This window comes from Echinops telfairi, unplaced genomic scaffold, assembly GCF_000313985.2.
Source record: "Echinops telfairi isolate 266 unplaced genomic scaffold, ASM31398v2 ScPeMD7_2291;HRSCAF=2852, whole genome shotgun sequence".
In the NCBI taxonomy this organism is placed as follows: domain Eukaryota; kingdom Metazoa; phylum Chordata; class Mammalia; order Afrosoricida; family Tenrecidae; genus Echinops; species Echinops telfairi.
In genome coordinates, this window is record NW_022106189.1 from 13,779,247 (window position 1) to 13,807,178 (window position 27,932).

A 27,932-nucleotide genomic window follows, 5' to 3' on the forward strand; every position below is an offset into this window, starting at 1 on the left:
CAATGTCCATCTGCAACCTTAATACTAAACCTAAAAATATATGCACATAGATCTATTTCCCCATCGTCATTTATAAATATATTTACATATGTACAGGTGTGTATTTAGACCTCTATAAATACCTTTTGTCTCCTAGTTCTTTCCTCTATTTCCTTTTACCTTCCTGTTGTCCCACTATCATGTTCAGTCTTCATTTGGCTTTCAGTAATTCCTCTTGGTTACATTGCCCTTGATCAAGCCTTACCAGGCTTCCTATATCCTCTTCACCATTGATTTTGGATAACTTGTTGCTCCCTTGTTCCTGGGTTTGTTAACATCCACTTCCTTTCCCTGCCTCCCCCTCTCCCATATCCCCCACTGAACTGTGGGTCCCATTGTTTTCTCATCCAGATTGTTGATCCTGCCTATATTAGACATGCATAGACTTGCAGAGATAATAATATGCACAAAAAACAAGACATAGTAAAGCAAAGCAACAAAAGAAAACAACAACAACAACAACAAATTCAACTACAAAAAAAAGAAAAGAAAAGCCTGTAAATAGTTCAGGACTATTTGTTGACCTTTAGGAGTGTTTTCCGGTCGAGTCTGATAGGATACCACACCCTGGCCCCAAAGTCCATTTTTAGTATTTCCTGGGGACTTCCTTGCTCCGTTCCCCTTGCTGATCTGTTGCACACCCTTAGTGTTTCACCTCAGTGTGGTGGGGTCAGACCGGGTGCAACTCCAGCCACACTGTGTCTTCAGCGTTGTCCCCTGTAGTGCTCTGGGTCAGTGAGGGACGTCATGTCTCGTAGTGGGGCCAGCCTTATGAGGAATTTCTTTCATAGCACCACTGGGTAAGTTCGAATTAACTTTTAAGTCAGAAGCTGATTGCAACCTGCTTACGCCACCTAATGAGTGCTGTTGACTCAATGACACCTGCAGAAAGGTTTGATTTGATGCACAAAGTAGCTTCTAAAAACTATTTTCCAATATCACATGTGAGGAAAGTACGCATAAAAGCTTGACAATGGTCAACTAGAGCTTCCAACGCCCTTAGGAGGTCATTGACATCATCTACTGCTTCCTGGAGGTCAAGATCTTCAGGAACCTGGGAAACAGAAATTGCCCTGTGCTTCTTCTGTACGCCCCTGGGAAGGGACTGATCAGACTTATTTTGGCTTTGAGTCCCAAGGTGTGCTGGATGAAGCAATATATGTTGCATGAAGTTTGTAGGCCAAATGCCTAACAGATGCATATCTGCATTTTGGCTTTCTTGCACACTGTGGGCCTCCCCATGGTAGTCATGCCCATTGGGTATACATTGGGGGGACTCTGGTATAATCTATGAAACAGTCACTTGCCAATTTTGTGCCTATCATACTTGACCAAGGCAAAATAAAGAAAAAGTATTGTCACCAGGAAATGTCAGACACGGCCTCCCAGCCAAGGAGTTTAGTAGCTTAATGGTTAACTGCTCACTGCCAATCAAAAGGTCAAAGTTTGGAGAGGAAACAATATGGCCACAAAGAGTCTCTCTCTTAACAAAGATTTTTGGAGCAGCTGCAAAAAGATTGTAGCAGGCTGAGTCCCCGACACCCCTCTGGGAAGAGTGAACAGTTGAGGAAGAAACTGACAGAAACTGAGGGAGCAACTGACAAAAGAACCTCAGAAAAAGGAAGAAAGAAAAAAAAATCCTTGGATATTGTTTGGCCCTGGCAGGACACCTCCTAGCTATCAGCTACTCAAAACCTAAGTGGTGTGTGCGCAGCCTTTTCCCCTACTCCCACCACTGATCATTGCCCCCCCCCTCCCCCAAAATAACTGGGAAAAGACAGAGTAGAAATTTGGCTGGGAGGCTTCAAGGGCCTGCCGGCATCTGGCTAGACTTCTTGGGTATGAATCGTGGCAGAGTTTGCCTCAAGTATCTGGAGGAATGACCATCTCCAGCTGTTGTTAGGTGCCGTCAAGGTGATGCTGACCCATAGCAGCCCTATACACAACTGAACCAAACACTGCACAGTTCTGCACCAGCCTCACAATTGTTCCTATGCCTGAGTGTATTGATGTAGCCACTGTGTCCATCCATCTCCTCAAGGGCTTTCCTCTTTTACATCACTCCTTCATCCTGCCACACATCATGCCCTTCTCCAGAGACTGGTCTCTTCTGACGATATGTCCAAAGTGTGTAAGATGAAGTCTTGCCATACCTTGTTTCTAAGGAGTACGCTGACCTTACTTCTTGCAATATAGATCGGTTTGTCCTTTCAGCAGTCCATGATACTTCCAATAATCTTCTCCAGTACCACAATTCAAACACATAGATTCTTCTATGTTCTTCCTTATTCAGTGTCCAACTTTCACTTGCAGATGATACAATGGAAAATATCATGGCTTGGGTCAGGCATACCTTAGTCCTTAAATGAACATTCTTGCTCTTCAATATTATGAAGAGGTCTTGTAGCAGATTTACTTAATGCAGTATGTCTTTGAATCTCTTGACCGCTGCTTCCATAAGCATTGATTATGATCCAAGTCACATAAAATCCTTGACAACCTCTTCTCCATTTATCATGCTGTTACCTATTGATCCAGTTGTGAGGATTTTGGTCTCCTTTACATTGAGTTATAATATACACTGAAGGCTACAATCCTTGATCTTCATCAGAAAGTACTCATGTCCTCTTTGCTTTCAACAAGCATGGCTCTGTCACCTGCCATATTATTCTTTATATAAGCCAGCTTCTCTGATTGTTTTCTCAACATCTAGATTGAACAAGTATGGTGAAAGGATATAACCCTGATGCACACCTTTCCTAATTTTAAACCATGCAGTGTTCCCTTCTTCTGTTATCACAACTGTCTCTTGATCCATTAACAAGTACTACACAATGAGTACAATGAAGTGTTCCGGAATTCCCATTTTTCTCAAAGTTATCCATAGTTTATTATGGTCCACATAGAATGCCTTTGCATAGTCAGTGAAGCACAATTAAACCTCTTTCTGGTATTCTTGCCTTTGAGCCAAGCTCCATCTGACATCAGTAATGACATCCTCTGTTCCATGTCCTCTTCTGAATCTGCCTTGAACTCTGGCAATCCCTTATCAATGTGCTGTTGCAACTATTGGATAATCTTAAAAACCAAACACCGTTTCTAACAGGAGCAGAATCAAGAAGGCACACATTAGGGGAAACTGTAGGTTCAATAATGAGTGGGCATTTCCCCTAAGGCCAAGGCCTAAAAGTACTAACCCCTGCCTGATCACAAACCTATGTTCAAATCATATCTGGCCTCAACACTCACAGACCCTATAGGAGGAGATGGCTTAACAAATGCTCCAATAATTTGCATCTCTCCTCTCAACATGTTGATTGGATCAACAATTTCCAGGTACCCCCTGGTGCTTGGGAGCAGCCTCAAGGCCAAGTCTTTGATGGAGCCCATATTTAATTGTTTGCTGACTTCTTCCCCTCTTGAAGCTAAGCTGATTTGGATCCCATGGGCACCTTTGACTACTCAGATTCACAGCAGGTGTGAGAGGATAACTTTGCAATCAGAGTCCAACATTTTAAAAAATGAATAACAATAACACTCTATCTTAGAATCAAGAGCAGTCAATTTCTGCCCACTTGTTGAAAGTGGAGAAAACAGCACAAGTAACTACACCACACACAAAAGTGACTCCTGAGGAGCTCCTGGAGGAAAAGGGGGCCGCTGATCCTCCCAAAATGGAGATGATAGCTATGGTCTCCTGGTACTTTAAGTGACTGGAGGAAAAGTTATATAGAGACAGAGAAGATACACACATGCCATCATTCAATACCTCAGATGTGCCTTGAAAGAACATGGCCACAAAATGAAGGAAACATTAGAAGTTACACAACACTTCAAACAGCAATGCAAAAGGCAAACAACAAAATACTAGAACTAGCAAACGTGGTGAGAGAACCAAACAACACGACACGTATAATGGAATCAAGAATCACTGATCTTGAAGATGAATCTCTCTGGAAAAGAAGACAAGAGACTGGGTATAAAAATGACAAAACAAACAAATACAACTTGAGGATAACCTAATATTATGGGACACCATCAAAAGGAACAACATATGCATGATAAATTTTCCAGAACAGAAAAAAGAATAACAACTACTGAGAAAGTAGTCAATGCGCTACTAATTTCCCTAACATCAAGTCAGAACATAAAATATCTATGCAGGAAGCCCATAGAATGCCAAAGAGAATTGACTCTAAAAGGAAATTGCCTGGACATATAATAATAAAACTTTTTAATATTAACGATAAGGAAACAATCTTGAAAGCTACATGGCAAAAAAAAACCCAATTACAGGGAATGGCCAAACGGTCAAGAGAAGTTCAGGTTTCACCACCAAACCTTTCAAGCAATGGAATGATATATTCAAAATACTGAAAGAAAAAAATACCAACCAAGAATTCTATATCCCGCAGATAGAAGGGAGAAATAAAAACATTTACAAATAAGGAAAAACTGAAGGAATTTGTTAGTTCTATGGACAGAAAAATCTATAAAAACAAGTGACAGAAGCCTAAAAATATTAGGAAAGAAATTATTAATGGGGAAAACATTCAACGGAAGCAATTATCAAAGTGAAACTGAACTAAATAAATTAAAACAAGGAATCATAGAGAGCATTATTCTATGAAGCCAAAAATAAATAAATATGAGCAGAGGGAGCAGAGCACACAAAAATACTTAAAATGAGAAGATATCGATACATTCACAAAATATAGCAATCTACTTTGAAAATTAAAGAAAACTACAAAAACAAAGAACCTACAAATATAAAATTAAAACCATAAAAACAAGACTAAAAATAAGATTTTTTTGAGAGCAACAAGAAGACAAACCAACAACCACAACAAAACAACCAGAAATGCAACACAAAAAACTATCATGAAAACTAAGCCCAGTAATGCCATAAAAAAGACATCAACAAAACCATATTTATCAATAACAACATTAAATGTAAAGATGTCATCCAGATAGCCAACAACCATATGAAGAAATGTTTGAGATCATTAGCAATAAAATAAATATACATTAAAACAAAAATGTGATCTCACCACCCATCAACACTTCTGGAAAAATTCAATAAAACAGAAAATAACAAATGCTGGAGAGGATGTGGAGAGATAGCCATAGTTTTACATTGTTGATAGGACTGTAGAATTGTACAATCATTATGGAAATCAGTATAACACTTCCCTAAACAAATATAAATCCAAATACCCTATGATCCAGCATTCTCTCTACTGGGTATATACAGTAAAGAAATTAAGACTATAGTATGAACTGATATATGTATACCTGTTATTATTGTAGCAATTGCCATAATATCAAAATCACAGAAACAATAAAAAACCCAAACAATGGAGGAATGGATAAGCAAACTCTAGTGCATTCATACTATGGGATTTTATTCCACATTTATACTATAGACTTTATGCATCAATTAAAAAGAACAATAACTTTCTTAAACACCGAAAGACATGGACAAAACTGGAGAACATTATGCTTAGCAAATTCAATTACTCTTATAAAGATAAATATATACTAATAGACAAGACTTTGATGAAAGTATGAGGACACCAGGTCAGGGATGGGGGTGGGAACAAGGACAGGGTAAAGGTTGAGGGGGTGGGGGTGGACAAGAAGGGTCACACTTTGAATTCACAAGCTGCTCCACTGAAACAAACAAACAAACAAACAAACAAAACCTAGGTGAGAAAAAACCCCAGCCACACTTCCCTACCCCGACCCTATCCATGACCTGGGTTTGCCTTGCCATTTCCCCATGTGTGTGAAACAGCAAGTAATCATTCATCTTAAAAACATACTTTCTCTTACACCTCTTAGGTCCTTAGCATTTTTTTTTTGCCATATCTCTGAATTTATTCATTGCTTGTCTCTTCTCCTCCTTGCTTCACAGAAAGGTACCTGCGCCGCATCACTTTATTGTCAATCTCACGAACCTCGGATAAGAGGGAGAGCGATAAGCCATGTATGCTTATCACAATCTGTGGTTACAAACAAGTCCTTGAGAGGGACCCTGTGAACCTGTCCTGTGTGGACAGTTATAGCTATCAGCTGTAGACTCGGCTTTGACTCATGGCAAGGGTTCTTCCCTCTTAGGATCCTCGTCTGCTTCTGAGATGTGAGACTTACTTTGAGCAAAAGCATAACACAGAACAAGATTTTCTTCTCCAAGGTCCCTAGTCTAGACATCCTTCCTTGCTCCCTCGGTGTTCCTTATCCCTATAATGCCAAGCACGATGTTTTTGTAACATTTAATTAAATGTATATCTTAATATATATATTGATAACTATGATAGTAAAAAATAAAACAAAATTTTTTTCCCTGAAATAAAAAAGTCAGACGTTATAAGGCGAATATTGCCTTCTTTGCCCTCCATTTCTCCCCACTCCTGCTAGCATAGAAGTTTACTGGCTGCATTTACACTTTTTATTAGCAAATTACATGTATGCTTCACTTTCTAAGGATTTTTTAAATTTCTCTGAAGGTTTTTCTCTTAAAAGAGTTATTTGCCATCATAGTGCAAGACCCAGACATTTTCAGAAAGGGCACCTTCCAAGGACAAAAGGACAATGTCCAGCCGATGGAACCTGGTTTTCTTTGGTTCTCCTGGTCTAGGATGATCGCTCACTATGTGACCCACACAATGCAGTCTGCTAGACTTGGTCTAGGCCTTCGTACTGTTGAACCTTTTTGTTCTTGCTCCCGTCCTTCTGAGCCATTTTGAAAATTTCCCTATTTAAGCAGTTTGAGCACTAAACACCATGAGAGAGGCAACCCTAGGTGTGTCTGGAGCTCAGGCTCTGGGGGCAAACGGAGGTTTTCTTCTCATCCTGCCTCTTACAACACCTCTATTTGTTTAAACAAAAAGAAGTTGCTAATGAGTCCATTTTGGCTCATGATGACCTCATGCATACCATGCTTCACAGTTTCCCTCCGTGACTTATTTTTCTGAAAGTTCATTATCAGGCCTTTCTTCCAAGATGCCTCTTGATGAACTCAAACTGCCAACCTTTCAGTTAACCATTTGTGTCATCCAGGGACTGGTTTGCAAAGTGGGGATAATATTAATAGCTGCCTGAGAAGGTTATTATGGTTATCTAAGAGTATGGATTCATGGAGGATTCAAAAAGGTTGTGGACAAATAGAAGAAGCACATCAGCCTGTGTGATGTAAGGATTGTAAATATTAAAATCCAAATCCAGAGGAGGGAATGTGTTAACACTCAGTGTGCAGAAGGTTATAGATGCCAGTGGAAATCTACAATCCATTTGCAGGTTCCACACATTGATTAAGCCTCCAGTGAATCTCCTCTGACAAAAACTGAGGGATAAGAATAGCCTTGCGATCACAGAGAACATTGTATACTTCAATTATGGGAAATTTTATTAGGCTAAATATAATACCTCATCATTCGATCTCCCTTTTAATCAATTTTTAATTTGTTCTAATTTTTAATATTTCCTGCTTTCTTTTTAATTGAGGTTTTCTTCTGGTTTATTTTGTTATTGTTTTTTCTGTATTCATTTTTAGTAGGTGAAATGCAGGATAGGTAAATCTATAGACACAGTAACTGGATTAATGGCTTATTGGAGGTATGAAAAGGGAGGTTGGAGGAAAATAGGAAGCTAATAACAAAGAGCACAAAAGGAAGAAAATGTTCTAGAACTGATTGTGGTGCTGATCATACAGCTTAACTATGGAAGTATATGATTGATATGGGAACTATATATTAATAAAACTGGTTTTTTTTAATGATGGAATTTTTCCATGAATTTTTTGAAGTCTCCTCATATGTATTAAGCGTTCATACTATACTGGCATATTTAGAGAGGTCAATAAAGGGATTTTCTCTGATTATCTCAAACCATAGAACCTCCAGTGCCTTTTCTTTACTTGCCTGCGCACCCCTCTTTCTTAGAAAGTAAATCCTTAGGCTTTGTGTTAGGCCAGGTTGACTAGAGAAACAAATCCAGTGACAGTTATATATGTGTAAGGGAGAGCTTTGTATCAAGAAATAATTATATACCAAGAAAACATCCCACCCTAGACCAACTAAAGTCCAGAAATCCCTCTTCAGACTCAGTCACATGCGATGATGCATAATGTGCAGTAATATCTCCTGGGTGCAAAGTTGTATGGATCCAATGTTGGTAGAAATGTGGTAGGACTCCAAACACTCTCAGGGTTACCAGCAAGCAGGAAGGTTAAGACAGAGAGAGAAGTCGGCCCCCAGAGAGCTACATATATCTTCTCTCCTCTAAGGGAGGTCACCAGGCTGTAACCTGATTGACAGGCTAAAATCCGCCCATATCATCTTACAGGTGCCAGGTTAGGACACACACACACACACACACACACACACACTATCACAGGATGCTACCTCTGATTTCACTGGACCAACATAGACGTTAAATCCTGCTCTGGTTGTCCTGAGCCAGAGACCCACTGACAAATGGTATTACTGCTTCCCCACGTCCCTCTCCACTTCTGGAAATAGACCTTCTGAAAACATAGATCTTGCTCTCCTCTTCAAAGTGCCCTGAAACTGGCTCTGCCAGGCTAATGGCTAGAGAAACGGTACTTTTTGTCTGAATCCTTATGGTTCCAATTCTTACATAGGAAAATCAGTTGCTTGTCAAATTGACTGATTCCTTGTGTGTCTGAGTTGAACTGTACTCCGTAGAGTTGTCGATTACTGATTCTTCAGTAGAGCACCAGGCCCCCTTCCTAGCACCTGACCCTCTAACCTTTCAGTTAGCAGTAAAGAGTGTTAAATGTCTGTACGGCATAGAGCTCCCATTTCCTAAGATGGTGGGACTTTTAAACTCCTACCCTTCCCCGAAGTACTAATTTTCTCCCTCCTCTTATTTGCTTGGATAATCTATAGTTGGTCTTCCATCCAAATGGTCATAATTAGTGAGACATAACTTGAAACTATCCACTACTTTTTAGAACTGAGTCTCCATCACATCAGTTTGCTTTTGATGAGATGGCCGCCTGCAAATTCTGAGATCTGTCCTTGACCCCCTTCCCCTATCCTGAATGTTCCTATGGACAGTCAGTTACCTGGCAGAATCCTGAATTATGTGCTTGTTGGATTATTCTCTAGCGTTCATTAAGCTGCATGCATTCTTGCTGATATAATCACCCTGCAACTACACAAGCAAGTCTGAGAACCAGCCCCATTTGTGTTGCTCGGTAGTTAATAGCCTTGTAACTGATGATCAGGCCTCAGGATAATGACAGTCTGGCTGCCCCACAATTGCTTGGTCTAATGCAACTGATTTCTTAAGAAGTCAATATATCTGTTAACTTTATAAGTCATTCATATGGAGACAAAACTGGGCAGAAGAGCTGGGATAAGTGGAGCTTTAAATTCTCTACTCTAAGCCTCCTTGTTGTATTAGTTTTCAAGACTGCTGTGACGAAGTGCCACAGCCTTAGGGGCTTAAAACAGCAGCTGTTGTCTCACAGTGCCGGGATCTAACGTTGAAAAGGTAAAGCTTCAGTAGGGTTAGGTTCTCTGAAGAGTCTAAAGGAGGGAAGCCTCCTCGCTTCTTCCTATCTCTGATAGTGGTTGGCAATCCTTATGCTCCTTGGCTTATAGATACATTGCTCCGATTTTTACCTTTGTCATCACACTGATGTTTCCCCGTTGTCTACGCCTTTTCTCCTTTCATAAGGACATCTACCATACTGGATTAAGGGCCATTCTAATCCACTAAGACCTGATTTTAACTTGTTTACATGTACAAAGATGGGGTGAGGATTTCAGGTGTTAGGGGTTCAACATACTTTTTGGAGAACACAATTTGACACATTAGTAATGGGTCAAAACTTGGTAGCGAAAGTCAGAATTTGACCTGCCTAAGACTTTTATAAATAAAATTAATCTGAACAGTTTTATGCATCTCACACATGAGTTTACCACAATATTCACCACTCCTTTTGATCTTACATCTAGCCTACCTTATTATGCTAATTTGCTTAATCATTTAAGACATCTGGGTTTAGAGTTAAAAACTTAGTATTTTCCCTGTAAATGTGAAGTTATTCAAAGTGATAAAGAGCTATGAGTTTAGAGAGAAAGGGAATTGAAGGAAATCTCATTCTAGTCCCACATGTCCAAATGGGGAGACTGAGAGCAAGAGAAGCAACACGAAATCATCCTTGACCCACAGTACCTGGCCCTAAATCTCACAAGTCAATTCTGACTCATAGAAACCATGTAGAACAGGGTAGAATTGCTCCTGTGGGTTTCCAAAATTGTAGCGCTTTATGGGAATCAAAATCTTTGTCTTTCTCCCTCAGAGCAGCTCATGATTTATACATGTTACCTTCAAATCGCTGACCTTGATATTAGCAGACCAACACATAAGCCTATACAACCAGGGCTTCTTGCAAGTACCTAACCCAAAGAACTCACTGCCACTGAATCAGTGTTGCCTCATTGTGACCCTGTAGGACAGGGTAGAACTGCCCCTCTGATTTTCTAAGACTGTAACCCTTTACAGGAGTGTAAAGCCCAATCTGTCTCCCGTGGTACAGCTGGTGGTTTCAAACTGCTGACCTTAAGGTTAGCAGCCCAACATGTAACCAGGGTTCCTACACATACCTGGTAGTAGACCTTATTAGAGTTTCAAATGAGATAATTTCTCTGGATGCTTTTTGAGAACATATATAGAACTACAATAATCATGTTAGAATCATTTATGGAGTCAACTTGAATACATAGAGTCTGCTTTATCTCTTACCAAACCTGAAAAACTTCTCATTCAAAATCCACACATACTAAAACATTAGTGAGCATCATGTATTTTTCAGAAATCTTTAACTGGAGGCAGAAGAAAAGGTTTATATCACAATGTAAAGTCTTTCTCTTAAGAAGGCTCTTTACTACATCGCTACATCGCATGTAGCAACCATGAAACATACAACTTTCCTCTACTTCCTAAATGCTTCCCCTCCCCCGCACTATCATGATCCCCATTCTACCTTGCAAGTCTGGCTAGACCAGAGGGTGTACACTGGTACAGATAGGAATTGGAAACACAGGGAATCCAGGGCAGATGATCCCGTCAGGGCCAGTGGTGTGAGAGGCGATACTGAGAGGATGGAGGGAGGGTGAGTTGGAAGGGGAGAACCAATTACAAGGATCTATCTACATGTGACCTCCTCCCTGGGGTACAGACAGCAGAAAAGTGGGTAAAGGGAGACGTGAGACAGGGCAAGATATGACAAAATAATAATTTATAAATTATCAAGGGTTCATGAGGGAGGGGGGAGCAGGGAGGGAGGGGGAAAAAGTGAGGAGCTGATTCCAGGGGCTTAAGTGGAAAGCAAATGTTTTGAGAATGATGAGGGCAATGAATGTACAAATGTGCTTTACAAAATTGATGTATGGATTGTGATAACAGTTGTATGAGCCCCTAATAAAATGATCTAAAAAAAAAAAAGGAAGGCTCTTTAGACATTACCCTTTCTCCCCAAGTTCTACTCCTTCATCCACCACCTACTTTGTCTCTCCCAATTCATTTCCTCATTAGTACACACAAGCCCTGGCTCTGGCCATTTCCCTAGATTTCTCCCTGGGTTTCTCTGTTTTCTTACAGGGAACAGCACACCGTTTCCATAGAGGCTACCTCCTTCTGACACTGCTCTTGTCAAGTGTCGAGGATAAAAATTTTTTTGTCTTCAACCAACAGTGCTCATAGCCTACCTCTATAAATGGCCATGGAGACTTATGAATACCTTCAATAAAACATTTTGTCTTAGTAAACATACATGGCCTCTAATGGTCACTAGTTCAAAGATGTCAAGTCCCTCACCATAAGGCACACCGCTTATATAAACTACAGATTGGTCTTTACCCAAGCTCTTTTCCTACCATGGGTAGGGTCACTGTATGGAGCATAATTGGGTTGAGTTAATTGATCAGTTGGTATCAAGTCTAGGTGACCCCTTTAATCCTTACTGGAATCTAATGGCACAGAGATGGCACGTTTGCTTTGATTTCCTCTTTTAAAATACCGTTCATCCACAAGATGCTTCCCCTGGTCAGAAAGAATATCTCTTGGGTCTCTAAAGCTATGTGTGGTGATCAAATGACTTAAAGACAACACTGACCGTATCAAATAATTCTGGACTGTAAGAAGGAAATGCAAGGGGCTTGGTGGCATAACGGGTTAAGAGTTGGACTAGTAACCACACAGTCACAATGCTGCAACTCCATCAGCCAATCCATGGGAGAAAGATGGGGCTTTCCTCTCCTATAACGATTCACAACCTCAGGAACTCAAAAAGAGCAGTTCTGGCCTGTCCTACAGGTCACTGGGTATTGTGCAATCGCAGTGAGGTTTGGTTTTTGGCTTGGTTTGGAATAGAGAAGAGGGAAAGAGGCATTGGGAAATGAGCACGCTTGGAAATCTGTTCCCATAGGCACATTTCTGCTCAGACTTCTCCGAACCAACTTCCGATGATTATATCTCTCCAACTTTTCTTTCTTCTCATCAGAGCCTTATTATAATTCAAGCCTATACATTGGGACTGACAGTGGTCTCTTTCTTTTACTTCTTTAATTAGTATTGTCATTTTTAATCTGCTGGAAAGACGAGAAAGAAATTGAATGGCCCAACAACAGACATGTAATTCTGTGACTCCAATTGTGACAAATTCAGAAACTTATAAAAATGCTCTCTCTGCTTTCCCATAAGCACACCAGAATCAGGAATCTTCCCCTTCTTTCGGGCTGAATTCAGAGCCATTTTTGGTTATCATGAACAAGATGTTTTTAAACCGAGTTGTTAAGTTGTTAACTGTCTTTACCATGGAGTGTTCCAGTAATTCAATCCCTCTGGATAGCTCTGAGTCCCTGAAATGTTTTTATTTCAAATACAGAAGGGAAATTGCTGTCCCAAATAGTTGCCCTTAAATCTTCTTATGGATTAATTTGCTGTGTGGCCTGAGATAGGTCAAAAGGTTTGGGTGCAGGAGTATAATTTTAGAAATAATCACTCTATAGACACTCTAAATCAATCATAATTAATGCACTTGCCCAGTCCTGTCAGCTGATTGCTGCTAGAGGGTAAAGTAAAGAGACCCCTTCTAATGCAATCTGAAAAGAGATCAAATCTGTCATTTCATCTAATAATTGAGCCAAATTAGAAAAGGGAAGGGTTAGGATGACCTTATGTAAACGCAATAATGCATAATTCATATACTTCCTATGGAATTCATAAGCTGCTATAAATGAATGGACAGAATCACTTACCCTCCGTGACTTCTACCAAACTGTTTTTCTTTATCTGAAAATGCCTTCAAAGCTACCCGAACTGCTTTGGTGGCATATTCTGGTGGAATAATCCCCAAGCTTTCAATATAGGATGCTATTCAATTCATCCTCCCAAGCGTGTGAAATTAATAACTGAATAAATCACTGGCAGCTCTCTCTGGATGATATAAAAACCTGTAATTTATTTATTGAGCATTACAAATACAGTTAAAACATGTTTTCATGCAAAATGCTTACCTTCTTTTTCATATCGAGAGGGGAAAAACTGGGGTTTACATTCTAGAAATGAAAGTTGAAAGATGGTATGCCTGTTGATTGTCTGTTATCTTCTTTTGTCCTGAAACAGGTGTGGAATCGTCCCAGCCCCATAACCAGTTGGAGTGAGAAAGTGTGGGGATGAGGAGAAAGTATGTTTCAGAGTGGCACTTTCCAGGAGTGAGACAGGCTTCCCCAAGTGAATGTACTTTAATGTATTCATATCCTCAGGTTAGAAGGCACTCAAAATATGACTAAAGAAATTGATCATGATGATATCAGTAAAACCTGTGTAGCTTCAAGAGTTTCATTTGCTGGTGGAGCATGAGTTAAAATGCAAAGAGGCAGTTGCATATATCTACTAATAATTAGAACTAGCATATATAAAGTATGAATCTAAGAAAATAGGAAATTGTAAAAAATGAAATAAGGCTGTGTCTGTTGCATGCTGGGAATGGTAATTTGCCTGACTAGCCATGCGATAGTTAAAGTTTATTGTGCCAACCTGGACAATAAACACATGTGGGGTTAGTTGAAGAGTGGAGGGATAAATGGCTTGGTGAGCCTCGCCTTCGTGTTCTCTGGTCTCTTGCTTTGTGATGGTTGGACCAGGGTGTAGCTGCCTTAGTCAGTTTCCTGCTTCAGCTGGCAAGGCTCACTTCCTGCAAGACATCCCTGAGGAGAAGCCACATGGACCTATCCCAATGCAGTCCTGGTTGCTGGAGCAGCTCCATGGAGACCCCTGCCAGTGCTGAGATGCTTACACACTCACTGATTCAGCTTTCCTCCTGCAGTCGGCATCATTGTGTGTGTTTTGTGAGATGGAGGAGGACTTTGTGGATTGATGTTGGACATATGGGTTAATGGGGTAATGTTGGACTTGTGGGCTTGGGCAGCACTGGGTTGGGATGTTTTCTTGATGTGCACTCACCCTTTATATAAAGCTCTCTCTTATACATATGAGTTTTTGTGGATTTGTTTCTCTAATGTACCCAGACTAACACAAGGCATGCCAACACAGAATGTTGGCTCTCACTTTGTACATTCTTATTAGGCCCAGGCCGCGACAGACTTTTTGTGGATCACTTTGCCAGCTGTGCAGTGCTACATTAGCCGTGACTAACTTGGGGGTCAGCTAAAAAAGGCACAAACTGAAACTGTACAATTTCTCCCTTTTGCATTATTGCAGTGCCTCAAACTCCAAATAGACAGCCCTTCTTCCGCAAACTCTAAAAGCTAAGCTTATTGTTGGCAGGTCCTTGTACAAACAAGAGTGCATGACAAGGGACGGATACCAAAGAACAAGTGGGATGTCTATTACTGCCTGGTCAAGGAGAATGGCTGATGGGTTCTCACAGTGCTTTTAAGCAACAACAACTCAGAAGAATTCCAACTCTTTGAATGGGTGGTGTGGGCTGTGGACCTGTGTACAGCCCCCTGAAGCTGGAGCCAAGTTCTGAGGGAGAAAAATGAAGGTGGACATTTGGTGGCTGTGGACCTGCAGGCTCTGGCTGCACTTCCAGGTGTGTTACAGATGCAAGGGGACATCACTCATCTGCCTACTGCCAAGGAGATCATTCAGCACTTTGAGGACTGCACTGCAGACCTGGTGGTGTGTGATGGAGTTCCCGATGTAACTGGTCTCCATTATGTGAATGAGTACATGCAGATCCAGATCTTTCCAGCTGCTCTGCACATTGCTATGGATGTTTTTAAACCAGGGGGCTGTTTTTTGGCTAAGATATCCTTAGACTGTGATTTGACACTTCTCTACAGCCACCCGTGGGTCTTCTCTAATGTGGTGTGTGCCAAGTCCAATGACAACCTCAACTCCAGGATTGAGACCTTCACTGGGATGTCAGGGTTCCAACCCTCCTGAGGGCTTCACATCAGACCTGACCAAACCTCTGCTGGGCCACACTTATGACTCAGATTTCAACCAACTGGATGGCCCTGCCCACATCATCGTGCCATTGTGACCTGTGGGGACCTGAGCACCTATGATTCTGACCACAGTTACCCACTGGATCTCGAGGGTGGCTCAGAGGACTGGTACACTCCACCTACACAGCCTCCCATGTCTCCACCATACCAAGAGGGCTGCATGCTGAAGAAGAAGAGGCAGTTGGCCAAGGAGAGTCCCCCCACCCCCAGGAGACCCCTATGAGCACAGTAGACATGTGGCTCCAAACCCTGGATGTCTCATACTTCTGGCCTCTAAGGTGGAAGACAGTGATAGGAATGGTTCACCTTCACAACAGTAAGCTGATTGAACTCAAAATCTTTTTGCTCTCCGGAGAGCCAGAATTTGCATTGATGAATTTGTTTCCCAACACCATCATCTCATCAAGAAGGCTTGAACATGCCCTGAGACCCTGAGTGAGATTCTATAAAAAAACATGTAAGCAACAAAGAAACATTGCAGAAGTGCCTGCCTACAAAGTGGGAATTCTAGGGTTAGGTCTTGCCTTTTCTCTAGGTAAAGCTTTCTAGGTGTGTCCTAATCATGTCCAGAATTTACCCCTAAAGTAGGAGTTCTGAACCATATAGAAATCAGGCATTCATGAACTTGATGGAGAAAAAGATTACATCTTGATTTTCATTAATAACTGAACCCCACTTCACTCCCAATTATGGGTACTGGCAATGAATCAGAGTAATAAAAGCATTATCTGCAACTTCCTCACCTATACAAATCAAGTGTTTCCTATTTTACATTATGGGTGTGGCAGGTATCTTACAGTCCATTATTACTATTTTGAATCACTGTTGACCTTGTAATTTGATGTACAAATAAAGAAGTCCATATATTACTATATTAAAAATAAACGCAATGGGTCAGAGAAATATGGCTGCCAGATAACAAGCCAGGGAAGATCCCTGAGCAACTTCTAGAGAGGTTCCATTGGATAGGCTGTCCTGCATTTCCTGGCAGTGAGAAATTCAACCAAAAGCTAGGCTGACCCAAGTTTCATAAATTGGGAGCACAGCAATATCTGCTGACTGACTCCCCTTCATCATGGACCACTGGCAATAGTTGCTTCTGCGATCCCTGCTCCTGGCCAGCACAGCTGATTTTTCCCTAGCTCTTTATGCAACACCGCCAGCCAAGGTTTTTACCTTGCTGGGCTCTAGGGATTCTAGTCGAAAGCAGATTGTCTGGCCAGCTTAGTAAAGACATACTCAGCTCCCAAGCTACCCTTTAGCCATTTTTTCCCTTCTTTTTCCTTTCCTGCTTTATTCTCCAGGGACTCTCCCCACCCTATCTCCACATGCTCTACCTCCCCTCAACAGCATACATGCACAGACAATAACACTTCCAAAGGAACAGAAATTCACACCCAGAAGGCAGATTTATGTATTAGTTTATTTGAATGTCCTCCATTTTTGTACTTTTGTTCTAGTATAATATTTCTATTGGTTTTTTTCTAATTATCTCCCACTTCCTCTTCTGGTATATTCTTCAAGTGCTACCCCATCCTCCTGAGAATACACATGCTCCCTAGGCAAAAACAGGTAGACTTTGAGATTCCAGCATATCCACCCAAACAAAGACTATCGCCCCCGACCCCCTTACTGCAAAGACACACCCACATTCATCCTACTATAGCGATAGAACCACAACAACTATGCACAAGTTGCACAACTATGCCCAACTAAACACAACTCATTACTGTTACAAGTCTGTTAGCCTATCTAGACAGCTGCTTATTATTACTATAATTACTTTTATTTTATTGTCTCTCTTCTTCTCCCCACCCTGGCTCACTTACCCATCTCTCTCTCTCTCTTTCTCCACTTCAGCACTGTATGTTTTCCAGCTCATATTAGGCCTCTCCTACAACACTAGACAGAGTGGACTCACTCTAAACAGCGCAGCAGCTCACACACCATTAGTAGTTACACCATGCTGTCAAGGAAACAGCAGTCAACCACAGTAAACCAAAAAGAAAATTAAAAAATATAAACAAAAACAACTGAAAAATCACCCAGCCACAATGGAGCCCTTAGAAAATGAGGCTCTGGAGCTACCAAAAACATAATTTGGAAGAATATTTATGGCTTTTCAAGAGATATAGGGAACACTCATAAGAACAATGGAAGGAATTGAAAAACTAAAGTCCTCAAACCAAGGAATTCCAGAAGATAAACAATGAGATAACAGAATTAAATAGCATAGAAAAATAACTGACAAATAAAATGGAAGCAAAAGAAAATCAAACCTCTCAGCTTAAAGATAATCAATCTGAGTATAACTGATGAGAGAAACAATCAACCCAAAAATTGAAGGAATAGGAAGAAAGCCTTAGAATGATGTGGATATTATCTAGAAAAATAACCTACATTTCATCAGGACACCAGAACAAGAAGAAACAAGCCAAAATCTACAGAGAACATAGTACAAGATATCAGACATCATAAAGGTGGAGAAAATAACTAATCGAGAAGATGGGAAAAGCACAAATATGTTAGACCTCAGAAGGAAAACATCACAAGATATCTTAGTCAAACTTTCAAAGTTCAAGGAGGAGGAGAGAATCTCAGGACAGCTAGATAAAAAGTGAAAGTCACCTACAAAAGAAAACTGTGATAAGCTTGAACTTCTCAGCAGACATGGTGGAGGCGCAGACAATGGACTGGCACATAGAAAATTCTGAAAGAAAAAATTATCAACCCAGATCCTATATCCAGCAATATTGTTCCTCAAATGTGAGGGAGAGGTACAGGTATTTCCAGACAAGAAAACACTAACTAAAGGGATACATAAAAACAAGACCAGGAGTATATATTAAGAAGTATTAACCAGATGGCTGTGGATAGAGAATTAACAACAGCAGACAAACCTGAGAGCATCACACAGGACAACACAACCCAGAAACCAATCCAATGAACACAGTACTCAAAACAGAACATCCATAAATAAAAGAATATAAATAAGGGAAGAACAAAGACACCAATAAAACCATCAAAAAAGGAAAAGAAAACAAACAGCAAAACAATAGCAACAAACTTGCAAAAGTCAATAATAATGCTGAATGTCAAAGGATTACATGCACCAATGAAAAGATAGCATAGCAAACTGGATTAGAAAACAAGACCCAGCTATTTGCTGCCTACAGGAGACACACCTTAAACTTAAAGACAAAAATAGACTAAATATCAAAGGATGGGGGGAAAAATCTACTAAGCAAATAGCAACTGTAATAAGGTAAAGGTGGAAATATTAATCTCTTATAAAATAGACTTGAAGGTAAATATTTAATGAGAGACAAGAATCAATAGTACATAATGATTAAAGGAACAATACACCAGGAACATAACCTTAATAAACATATACATCCAATAAAAGACCCTCAATCAAATTCTCTGAAAAGAGAATTGAAATAGAGTTGAAAACAGAAATTAACAGCTCAACATTAATAGTAGAAAGCTTCCACATATATACCACACTCAAAGGAAAGCCAGATCATCGGGGCAAAAAATCAATAAAGAAACAGGCAAGCTAAAAAATACAGGTTAGGCCACCGGTAAACTGAGGACTTGGTAGAAAATATTTGACATTATTTCTACACTTGCAACCATGGGCATGGAAAACTAGCCCTATTCTGAGAAAGATCTCCATTGTTCCGAGATAGAAATGTTTTCAAATACACGTTCCCCAGGCCAAATAATGTGCACCCTGTAATAGCCCTTCACTAAGGAGTAGTCTTAAAGGAGCTACCAGAATAGATGAATCATTTCTGTGTCTGGCTACTTCACTATGTCTGAAGGTTCTCTGTAGATAAGAGCAATCAGGTTCTATAGCCAATCCACTGTAATGTAGCAAACTCTGTTTTGTCATCCCTTGCTGATCCTGATCAGAGATTACTACCCCTGGGGAGGGCTCAGACAGGTTTGAGGTCCACTAGCATTAGGTCAAGATGTTGACTCACCTCATTGCTTCTTTATTGTGTTACTCACTTATGATATTACCTATTGTCTATATAATATGTTAACTGTATATTGTGCATGTCTTATGAAAGATCTGTAAGCTCCATTGTTTATACTCATTGTAAAATACATTCACTCTCTCAGTTCTGACAGGGAATGAGGAGCCTCTGTGCCCCACTGTCTGTCGGTCTCTATTATTCTCCACCATTGCAAAGCCTCTCCTGAGGATCTGTTTGAATGTTGAGGACACCCACTCATCCCAACAGGTCACAAAGGAAGCCTCAAGAATTAAAAACATAGAGATCCTACAACCCATTTTCTCAGATGATAATGCTGTAAAATTGGAAATCAACAATACAAGAAACAGGAACATAAATACAAACACACGGACACTGAACAACATACTATTTTAAAATCCTAAGTAATAGATCAAATAAGGGATGAAAAATTTAAATTCCTTGAAACAAATGAGCATGAGCACATCCTATACTATAACCTTTGGGGCCCAGCAGAAGCTGTTATCAAAGGGTAATTAATATAATCAATACAGCGATGAAAAAAGAGGAGAAATCCAACATCTACAATGTAATGCAAAACCTCCAACAACTCGAACAAGTGCCAAGAGCATTAATCCTCCATTAACAGAAGAAAATAAATCTTAAAAACTAGAGCAGAAATAAATGAAAACGGAAAATGCTTGGGAAAATTGACAGGACGGGATATTGATTTTTAAAAGGAATAGCAAAATTGACAAACTGCTGGGCAGCTTAGCAAAGGAAGATAAAAGAAGATGCAAATATGTAGAATCATAAATGAGAAGAGTGATATCACAGATCCAAGGGAAAAAGAAAGTAAAATAACACATTATTAAGAAAAACTCTACTCCAACAAGTTTGATAATCTAGCGGAAATGAACAAATACATAGAAACACGCCATCTACACAAATTAGTACAGACACCTGTTGAAAACCTGTACAGACCCATAACAAAAGGAGAAATAGGGAAGATAGGGCATCAAGAAAATTCCAATTAAGACCACAGACTTCAGAGAAGAAGTCTACTAAGTATTCAGGGAAAAGCTGTAACCAATTTTACACAGCAGATTCAAGAATGGAGAAAGAGCCAACTTCCAAACTCATACTATGAAGTAGACATATTCCTGGTACCAAAAGCAGGTGAAGCTCTCACCAAGATAGAAAACTACAGTCTCCACTGCCTCATGAACTTTGGTGCAGAAATTTTCAACAAAATTCTGGCCAATAGAATCCAACAGCATATCAAAAAATAATCCACTATGACCAAGTGGGATTCAAACCAGAGATGCAAGAATGATTCACTATTTAAAAAAAAAAAAACAAGCAATGAAATCTACCACATAAACAAGACGGCATAAGAAGCACACGACCATATTAATAGATGCAGAAAAGGCATTTGACAATATCTAACACTTACTTCTAATAAAAACATACAATCAAATAGAAATAGAAGGGAAATTTCTCAACATAATAAAGACTATATAAAATAATTCAAAGGCCAATATTTCACTCAGTGGGGAAAAATTAAGAACATTTCCCTTGATAATTGGAAAAAAACAAGGGTACCCCTTATCACTAACCTGACTCAACATCAGAGTACTAGCAGTATTAGAACCATTAGATACCACTCTGAAATCAAAGAAATATTTGGGTAAAGAGAAAGTGAATTTTTGCTATTTGGAGACAATATGATTTTTTATAGAGGGAACCCCAAGTTCTCTGAAAAAAAGACAGCTGGAAACAATTGAGGGATTTATTAAAGTAGCAGGATACAAGATCACCAATCAGCAATCAATTCCTTTAAACCAGCAAAGAGAACTCCAAAAAAGGTAACAAGACAACAGTACTATTTATAGTAGGCACACATAAGATGAAATACTTAGGAATAAACCTAACCAACCAAACAAAAGACCTGTAGAAAGAACGCTACAGGACATTATTATAAGAAACCAAATGAGACCTACAGAAATGGAAGAATATCCCTGGTTCATGGATAAGAAGACTTAATATGGTGAAAATGTAAATATTATCCAATGCCATCTACAAACATAATGTAAATCCAATCCAAATGCCAACTTAATTCTTTACAGAAAGGCAAAAGCTAATTACCAAATTTATATATAGAGAGAAGAAACCCAGGATAAGCAAGGAACTTCTGAAAAAGAACAAAACAGTAAGTCTTGCACTCCCTAACCTTAAAATCTACTAGACAGCCACCATAGTCAAAACAGCCCAGTACTGGTATAATTAGACACACATAGACGAATGGACCAGGATAGAAACACCCAAAATAAAAGCATCCACCTACAGGCAGCGGACTTTTGACTAAAGACCAAAAATTTTTAAATGGGAAAGCTATATCCTGTTCAAAAAATGGTGCTGGAAATATTGAATCTCCATCTTCAGAAGAATGAAACAGGACCTATACATCATTCATGCACAAAAACATAGCCAAAATGGGTTAAGGACCTAAATGTAAAACCCAGAGCTATAAGGGTCATCAATGAAAAATTGTGATAAACTTAAGGGTCCTATTGTAGGGCACACAGGGACTACCAACTATAATAAAGGAAGCACATACAGTTGAAGACAAAATAAATGACTGAGACCTATTAGCAATAAAACACTTATGCACATCAAAGACTTCATCGAAAGAGTAAAAAAGGAAGCCCACTAATTGGGAAAAATGTATTTAGCAATGACAACATACAAAGGACTAATTACTAAAATCTATAGGATTCTGTCCTCCACTTGTTGGTCAGTTTCTCATACTGTGGTGGCTTATGTGTTGCTGTGATTCTACAAGCTATGTCATTGGTATTTCAAATGCCAGCAAGGTCACCCAAAGTGAACAGGTTTCAGCAGTTTCCAGACTAAAAACAGACAATGGAGAAGGTCTCGGCTCCCTACTTTGGAGCAAGAGGCTACGGAAAACATTATGCACCAATTTGAGGCATTGTCAAGTATGGAAGTCTAAACAAAGGATGCAAAACACTGTCAGAGATACTGCCAGAGGATGGGTTTTTCAGGTACGAGGACACTTGGAATATGACTGAAGAGGAGATTATTTCTTGGAGGAGAGTAAATCCTGGTGAGTTGATCTGGGTAAAGCTTGTGGGAATGGAGCCATTGAGATTGATCGTGGTTTGCTGATAGGACAAGACTCAAGGTGAAGAGAAACAGCTGCAAAATTTTTCTAAGAATCAGAAGTTGGAAATTGCAAAATATGAATTTAGGAAAATGGCAAGTGGTCAAAAATGAAATAGCATACATGAAGATTGATATCCTAGAAATATATTGGCCATTTTGAATCACAAAATCATAGGATTTTCTATCCCATTGTCAGAAAGGATCTTGCTAAACCCACCATGAAGTACAGTGCTGTTTGTGATAGGATATTATATCTATCTGCCTTCAGGAAATCCAATCAATACAACTATTTGTTCAAATTTATTCACCAACTACAAAAGCTAGTGATGAATAAATTCAAGAATCGACCAACCACTTTAATTGGAAATTGACCATACATGCAATCAAGATGCATTGATAGTTATCGGTGAGTTGAATGCAAAAGTTGGAATTAGAGAAAGGGATAGTAGTTGGAAAATATGAACATGGTGATAGAAATGAAGCTGGAGATAACGATAGAATATTGCAAAACCAACGACTTGTTCATAGCAAATACCTTTCTAAAAAAACCCCCAAAAAGGTGTGTTGAAATACACATGGATTTCCCCAGATGGAATACACAGACAACAAATTGATTACATCTGTGGGAAGACACCCTGGAGAAACTCAATATCAGCAACTAAAACCAGACCAAGGCCGACTGTGGAACAGACCATCAATTGCTCCTATGTAGATTCACGATAAAGCCGAAGAAAATTAAAATATATACACAAGAATCAAAGATGACCTTGAGTCTATCCCACCTGAATTTTGAGAATATCACAAGAATCGATTTGACGCATTGAACCCTAATGACAGAAGACCCAACGAGCAGTGGAGGACATCAAGACCTTCATCATGAAAAAGCAAAAGGACATTAAAAAGATAAGAAGGAAATAAAAGATTAAAGTAGATGTCAGGAGAGACTTTGAAACATGCTCTTAAACATAGAGTAGCTAAAACAAACAGAAGAAAGGATGAAGTGAAGTTGCTGAACAGAAAATTTCAAAGGGCAGTTCAAAGAGACTGTGGTAGTTACATAATCATTTGTCAATTTGAGACGATTAAAAGTGGAGGGGTGGAGTCTAGCCTGTCAATTAAGTCAGAGCCAGTGAGGCCTCTGTGGAGGCATTTTCTTCTCCTGGGGGTTCTGGGAATTCCTGTATTCCTCCTTGGAGGCAGGAGACACACTCTCTACGCTCACTCCCTGTGAGACATTCCTGTGGAGAAGACACATGAAGAGACTGATGGAATCAGAACTCTGGAACCGAAGAAGCCACATGGAGACCCCTGCCAGTGCTAAGATGTTTACAATGCCACTGGATCCACAAGACTTCCCACCCACTGGCCTGTGATCTTCCTGTATTTGGCATCATTGCATGTGTTTTGTGAGTCTGATGAGGACTTTATAGATTGGTATCAGACATATGGGCTAATATCAGACTTATGGACTTGATCTGGACTGGGCTGGGATGTTTTCTCAATGTTCAATTGCTCTTGTAAATCAAGCTCTTTCGTAGACACATGAGTCTCCCTGGATTTGTTTCTCTAGTCTACCCCGACTAACACAGAGACAAAGCCATATATAATAATGAAATGTGAAAGGACCTAGAATTAGGAAACCAAAAGGAAAGAACATGCTCAGCATATCTGAAACTGAGAGAACTCAAGAAAAAAGTAAAGCCTTGAGTTGCAATATTAAAAAAAAAATGGGCAAAATATCAAACAATGCAGGAAGCATCGATAGAAGATGGAAAGGATACACAAATTCACTGGACCCAAAAGAACCAATCAACATTCCATTTCAGAAGGTAGCATATGAGCAAGAATCAATGGTATTGAAGGACGAAGTTCAAACTGCACTGAATGCATTAGCCAACAACAAGGCTCCAGGAATTGATGGAATACTCTTTGAAATGTTTCAGAAAACTGAAAAAATACTGAAGCACTTACTCTTCTACACCAGTAAATTTGGAAGACAGTTACTTGGCTAATTTCCTGGAAGAGATCCCTATTTGTGCCCATTTCAAAGAAAAGTGACCCTACAGAATGCTCAAACTATGGAATGATATCATTGATTTTACTTGTGAACACACACAAGTAAAATTCTGTAAAAGATCACCCAGCAATGGTTGTAACAGTACATTGAGAGGGGATTGCCAGAAGTGCAGGTTGATTTAGAAGAGGACATGGAATAAGACATAACATTGCTGATGTCTGAAGAATCTTGGCTCAAATCAGAAAATACCAACACGATATTTATTTGTGTTTCATTGACTGTGCAAAGGCATTTGACTCTGTGATCATAATAAACTGTGGATAACCTTGATAAGACTGGTAATTTCAGAATACTTCATTGTGCTTATTCAGACCTATACATGGATCAAGAGGCAATTATGTGAACAGAAGAAGGGAATACTGCATGGTTTAAAATTCAGGAAAGGTATGCAACAGGGTTGTAGCCTGCCACCATATTTGTTCAATCTGTATGTCGAACATCAGAGAAGTTGCATTATATGAAGAACAATGTGACAGCAGGATTGAAGGAAGGCTTATTCATGACCTTCCATATGCAGATGACCCAACCTTATTTGCTGAAAGTGCGGAGGACTTGAAGCACTTGCTGATGAAGATCAAGGATTGCAGCCTTCAGTATGGATTACAACTCAATGTAAGGAATACCATAATTCTCACAACTGGACCAATTGGTAACATGAAAAATAAAGAAAAGTTTGAAGGTGTCAAGGATTTTGTCTTACTTGGATCCACAATCAATGCTCATGGGAGCAGCAGTTGAGAAACCAAAAGGACATAAGGTGTTAGGTAATAGCTGCCCATGACCTCTTCAGAGTATTGAAGAGCAAGGATGTTACTCTGAATGTGGTAAACTGAGGGACTGGATGAGAATGTAATGCAGCTAAATCCTCTATGCTCATAATTACGGGTCTGGAAAGCTGATGCCAGTGGGGCAAGACTCTCAGGTTATGAGATATAAATAAATCTTAATATATATTCTCATGATTGGACACGGTCCATCCAATAACCTCCCATAAAGCAACTGTCATAAAGGAGCTACCATATAAAATGAATCATTCCTGTGTTTGGCTGTTCTCTGTGCCTGGAAGTTACCTGTAGACAAGAGCCATCAGGTTCTATACCCAACACACTGTAAAATGTAGCACACCCCTGGGGAAGGCTCAGGGTATTTGAGGTCAACAAGCACTAGGTCAAGATAATGACTCACTTCATTGCTGGTTTATTGTATCACCTGCTTATGACATTAACCATTGACTATGTATATGTTAGCTGCATGATGTGCATGTCTTATGAAAGATCTGTAAACCTCATTATATATACATATTGGAAAATACATTCACTCTTTCAGTCCTGACATGGGAGAGAGAGAATGTGGGATGAGAGAGAGACTACCCCGCTGTCTGCCTCTAATATTTTCCACGATCACAAAGTTGCTCCCAAGGACCCATTCTAGTGTTGGGCACCCCCTCACCCCAACATTTGAGGAATAAGATGAAGCTGACCTAAGCCATGTTATTTTCAATCACTTCATATGTCAGTGGAAATAGTACACTGATTAAGGAAGATAGGGTCAAATCGATGCATTAGAATTCGAGTGCTGGGAAGAATATGGAAAGTGCCAAGGACTGCTAACAGGACACACTGGTTTGTGTTGGAAGAAATATGTCCAGAGTGTTTCTCAGAAGCAAGGATGGCAAAACTTCATCTGATACCCTTTGGAAATGTTGTTAGGACATCGTGTTTGTTAAAGTAGAGGGGCAGGGAAAAAGTAGAAGGCCCTCAAACAATAGGAACAATTGTGAGGATGGTGTAGGACCAGGCAGTGCTTTGTTCTACTGTGCATGGCACTGCCTATTTACATCTGTGTCAACTGGACACTCCTGGATAGTGGTCAAATCAGATCTGTCAATCAGACCATAACCTGATGCTGTCCCGTTGGGAGTGTAGCCTTCTTATAAGCAGTGACCCTGGGTCCCACCCTGTCTCTCCCCTACATCTTCGTGCTTGCTGGCCATACTGGGGTCTGCAGGAGCCCTGCCATGTTTCCACCAACCATACATCCATAGGACTCTGCACCCAGTGGCCTGCGATCTTCCTGTATTCTGCATCTTGCCTGTGACTAAGTCTGAAGAGGAAGAGGGACTTAGAGACTTCTATCAGACCCATATATTTGAGTTGAACTGGTCTGAGGTGCTAAGAGGTACCCCTTTCCCCCCTAAAACATAACAAAACCCAAAATGCATTTTTCTCACATGAAGCAGCTCACTCTGAGTTATTGTATCCACTAGTGTCACCTGGGAAGGTTCCCTCTGGGTACAGTGAACTTTTTTTTTCATAAAAGCAGTTTCACTCGAACTTCATTTTTTGTGATGGCCGATTTAAGAGAATAGCATAGGGCTGTGAAATTTTGTTTCCTGATGAGGGAAAATGCTGCAAAACTCTTGTTAAAAGTTGAATATAATCAAAATCTTCCTGATGTTGAACACAGCTTACAAGGACAGTGCTATGGGAAAAACTCAAGTGTGGGAAGAGGTTTTCTCATATCATAAAAGATGAAATGTCGATTGATGGCAAACCTCGTTCAATTTCTCGAATGGGCAAAAATGTCAATTCAGTGCATTTGGAGTTTTTCTACTAGGTCAGATTGTTAATAAAGCTTTCTATTTAGAGGATCTGAAAAGAATGTGTAACAGTTTGCAACAAAAAAGGTCTGATTTTTGGCAGGCAGGAAACTGGTTTTGCCTTTATGACAATACACCTGCTCATGCAGCCATCTAAGTGTGCCAATTTTGGGCATCAAATAGCATGCCCCTCTTGCCCCATGCACCTTACTTATCTGACGTCACTCCATGCACCTTTTTTTTTTTAATTCCACGAGTGAGGAGGGACGTGAAAAGACAGAAATTTGACGTTGTAGAATGGAAAAAAAAAAAAAAAAGGGAGGTGCTGTGAGGCATCCAAACATGAGTTTAAAAAATATTCTCATGAATGGGATAGCCTATTTGACAGATGCTTTCAGTGTAATGAGTAGTATTTTGAAGGTGATAAGGTTGCTTTATTAAAACTTTAACTACATATTTGTTTTTATTGGGGGGCAAGGAATTCCAGTTGTTTTGGGGTACCCCCTTGTGTAATTACTGTACTTCTTGGT

The 27,932-nt window shown here is 39.9% G+C and overlaps 1 pseudogene; it reads left to right on the forward strand.

The window, feature by feature from the left end:
- The window catches only part of LOC101638065, a 17,890-nt pseudogene extending 1,901 nt beyond the window's left edge, over positions 1 to 15,989 (forward strand).
- The last annotated feature ends 11,943 nt before the right edge of the window (positions 15,990 to 27,932 follow it).